The sequence below is a fragment of the Eptesicus fuscus genome, chromosome 9 (genome assembly GCF_027574615.1).
Source record: "Eptesicus fuscus isolate TK198812 chromosome 9, DD_ASM_mEF_20220401, whole genome shotgun sequence".
Classification (NCBI taxonomy): domain Eukaryota; kingdom Metazoa; phylum Chordata; class Mammalia; order Chiroptera; family Vespertilionidae; genus Eptesicus; species Eptesicus fuscus.
This window is the reverse complement of record NC_072481.1, coordinates 93,503,001-93,507,170: the sequence shown is the minus strand read 5'-3', so window position 1 is coordinate 93,507,170 and position 4,170 is coordinate 93,503,001. Positions and strand designations below refer to the sequence as shown.

Genomic DNA, 4,170 nt, shown 5'->3' with positions numbered 1-4,170 from the left:
CCCTTCTGGCCTGATCACCCCTAACCGCCTCTGCCTCAGCCCCACCACCATGGCTTTGTCCGGAAGGACATCTGGAAGGTCTCATGGTCTAATTAGCATATTACCCTTTTATTAATATAGATAGGATATGAGATACTGCCATAACTATAACATATCTACCAGTATTACTCTATGAGAATACATACTTCATGCAATAGGAAGGCATCTAATACATTACATTGTATATGTTGTAAGTAGTAGGAAATACTGTATTCATAGCAATAATATACACCCTGTGACTTCCCTTCTTGATTTGGGAATAGTTCCCCAGTTCTTTGAATGTTTCCTGGCCCCTAATGTATTTTGTGTTTTTTTTTTGTCATTCAGTGTAACTTTATTTACTGTTTATTGCACATGATTTGAGGTCTTTAATTTCTAACCACCAAAGATTCAAAGGACTATTTTTTCCATGAAGTTTAACATTAACATTAGTGAATTCGTGTATTCATGTGTTTTTATTGTAAACATCAGAATTATTCACATTGTCATAGATCCTGAACTCATAAGCGTGGACCATGCACAGGCTGGCAGCAAGCCAGGAAGCCACTCTGCAAGCAAACAGATACTCTGCAGGAGAAAAGTCATAGCACAACATTTAATGTCCAACCTGAGTCACCTCAGAATGTTATATATATTGACTTCTTAATTCATATAGTATTGGGAACTCAACTACTTGGTTGGTTGCAGGGTTGACCCAGTTTCAGGAGGATTATTCCTGAAATAATTAAGGAAAGGAGGGCTCAATCTTTCTTCTTGGTTGCTTGCTCCTCCCCAGCACCTTCATCTTTCTTCTTGTCCTCAGAACTTTGGACAAGAGTTCACCTTCACCTTCACCTCCTTCACCTTCACCTCCTTCTTCCTCCTTTGCGTCCTCAAATTCTTCCTTGGCACCTTCTTCCTCTTCCTCTCCTTCCTCTTCCTCAGCCACTTCCTTCTCCTCCTCCTCTTCAGCTTCTCCTTCAGAGGGGGATTCATCCTTAGCTTCCTCGGCTTTTGCACCCTCAGTGATCTGCTCCACCTCGATCTGCTCCTCATGGACGTGGCTGGTGTATTAAGAAGGGACGGAGCAAGCGGACATCAAGTAGGAGCTAGTCTGTAACCACTGTAGGCAGATCACCAAAGACCTGGGAACTCTGGGAGTAGCCACTGGCTATGCTTCCCACGCTGGTGAAACTGAGCCTGGTCTCCTCACCTTCTAAGAGTTTCCTATAAGCTGCAATGTCAATGTCCAAAGCCATCTTCACATTGGGGAGGTCCTGGTATTCTTTTAAATATCCTGCCATTTCACTCTTTGTGGTTCTCAACTCATTTTCTAATTTGTTGATTGTATCCTGCATAGCACTAACATCGGTGTTCTGCTTATCCTCCAGCTCTTGCAGCTGCTTTCCCAGTGCTTCATTCATGCCCCGGCTTGCTTCCATCTCCAGGGTCTTGGCCTTGAGCAGGCGGTGGCTCTCAGACACCTCATCCTTGGCGGCAGGCACCGCGTAGGTGTTCTTGGCAGCACTCTCGGTCAGTACGGTGAAGTGGCTCTTGTACCATTCTTCGGCATTCTGCATGTTCTTGGCAGCCAGCTTCTTGTACTGGGCGCGGATGTCCTTGAGCGCAGCGGAGAGGTCGGACTTGGAGAACATGTCCATCTCCACAGAGATCTGAGCGTACTGGATCTGCACCTGCAGCTCGGTGATCTCCTCTCCCTGCACCTTATTCAGAAAGGTGATTTCATCCATCAGGCTGTGGATGCACTTTTCGAGCTCAACGCCAGTGAGAGCCGCCTCATCTGCACCTTTGCGCACCTCCATCAACCAGCCCTCGGCATCCTTGTGGGTCAGCACCTCTTCCTGGTAGAGCACCTGCAGGTTGCTCCCAGTCCCTTCTGAACCCCGGTGCCTTCTAACTGCCCACTGCCCTCTCCTCGCAAGGGATGGGGTGCACAAGCATCCCATTTTCATTAAAATGTTCAACCTGGGCCTGCTCCACCTGTGTCCGCAGGCGGCCCAGGGGCAGACAGTGATCCCGGAGATGCTGGCCACTCCCGCCTGCCCGGCGCCTGCCTGGTGCCTGCCCGGGTCCCTGATTGTGACCCGGACCCCACAGGCAGCGTCTGGCGCTTCCTGCCCCACCTGCATATGCAAATTTACCCGCCATCTTTGTTGGGTTAATTTGCATATCACTCCTGATTGGCTGTGGGTGTAATGGAGGTACGGTCAATTAGCATCTTTCTCTTTTATTAGTGTAGATGATTAATATAATAATTACTCCATCATATGAGCTACTTCCAATTTTTTTTACTATTATGAATTCTTTTTTCTATTACATTTATTTCAATTTCTTTTCCTATTTCAGGGTTTTCCTTACTTCTTTATTTCTTTTATTGATTAAGAAGTAAAAGAATTATTTCTATAACATATTTAGCAAAAATTTATTATTTGGCCTTTTAAAAATATTCACTTATTAATATTTATAATAAAAATCACACATGCTCATTATGGAGAATTTGGAAAACAAAAAAATTTTTAAGAAGAAAATACAAATCACTAGCAGATGCAGCACTCAGAGCAGCCATTCATAATGCTTTATGGATTTTTTCCAACCATTTTTTTCTCAGCTTATGTTTATATGCTTTTAAAAAAATCAGGATAATGCTATGTATACACAAGCTTTAGTCTTGAATTTTTCCCCTTAATTATGAGAGCATTTTCTAATATCATTAATGTTTTCCAATATCATTTAAATGGCAGCATAATTTAAACTACTTTCATGTTTTAAGCAATGCTTTTGCTGAGTTTCTGAATCATTTTTAGGATCAATTTCTAGAAGGAAAATTGTGTCTTTTGGTTTCTTTTTGACAAATGCTTTCCCAGAAAGGACAGACTTACACATAGTTCTCTGAGCAATGCAGGGCAGGTGGGCTTCTCTGTGCATTCATCAGTGTTAAAGGAGATCAAGGGGTTGAGCCTGGGAGACAGAATGAGTCACCTTTAAAAGTACTGATCTTGCTGAATAATTTCTGTATCTTCTCTTGTCTTTTTTCTGCAATAAAGTTTTAAGAGCATAATCAAACAAACACTGGTCTAAATCTTGGCTCAGTCACTTGGTAGATAGTTTGACCAGGGCCAAGTTATTGAATCAATTTCCTCATTTGTTAAAGGAGAAAATGACCCCCCTCAGGGGCTGCTGTGGGTTAGCAACCTGATGCAGGTGAAGTGCTCAGCACAGCAGTACTCCTAGAAAGTTTTCAATGATTGTTAGTTATTCCTAATTTATTCTCTGGCTTGTTTGACACACACTCCTTTTTAATTTTTTAAAATTTTAGACTTGTTTGATGAATTTTCTGAGATCTTAAAATTTTTCAGCTTGAAAATGTTTTCATTATTCTCAGATAGCTTTTTCCCTTTGGCATTTTTCTTGGAGTTTACCTTGTTGACACTTTATAACAATCAGGGATTTATTTAAGTTCATTTTACTGGTGTTTTATAGTTTGTAATGAAGAAGGTATCAGTGTTGCTGCTCAGATCCTAATCCCTAGCACCTCAGAATGTGACTGTATTTGGAGACAGGGTCTTTCAAGATGTAATTAGGTAAAATGAAGTCATATGGGTGGACCCTAATCCAACATGACTGGTGTCCTTATAAGAAGAGAAAATCTGGGCACAGGGACGTACAAAAGAAAGACCATATGAAAACACAGGGAGAAGACAGCCAAGCTAAGGAGAGAAGCCTGAGCAGATCTTCCCTCCTGGCCCTTAGAAGAAGCCAACCCTTCTGATACCTTGATCTTGGATTTTTGGTCTCCAGAACAATGAGACAATGTGTTTCTGTTGTTTAAGTCCTCCGGTCTATAGTATTTGTTAGGTAGTCCCAGCACGTGACTTCATGCTTCCAGCCACCATACTCTCTCTTCCAGGATGACTGCAGAGCGTGCACCTGGTTTTCCAGCCATCACTTGCTGCCCAACAGCCAGAGTTATGATCACAAGTGTAGATCTCAACATATCACTCTTCAGCACATGATCCTTCAGTGGTTTTTCAGGTACAGACCCCAATCCTTACCATGGCTCTCCAGGTTTCTACTACTTCTCCAGGTTCCTCTTGTGCCTCTCTCCTCTTCCTCCTTTGTGCCTTCTGTTTA

At 42.7% G+C, this 4,170-nt stretch overlaps 1 pseudogene; it reads right to left on the bottom strand.

The window, feature by feature from the left end:
- Positions 1–779: 779 nt before the first annotated feature.
- Positions 780–1,985, bottom strand: LOC103301892 (neurofilament light polypeptide-like; annotated as a pseudogene).
- Between the last annotated feature and the right edge of the window lie 2,185 nt (positions 1,986–4,170).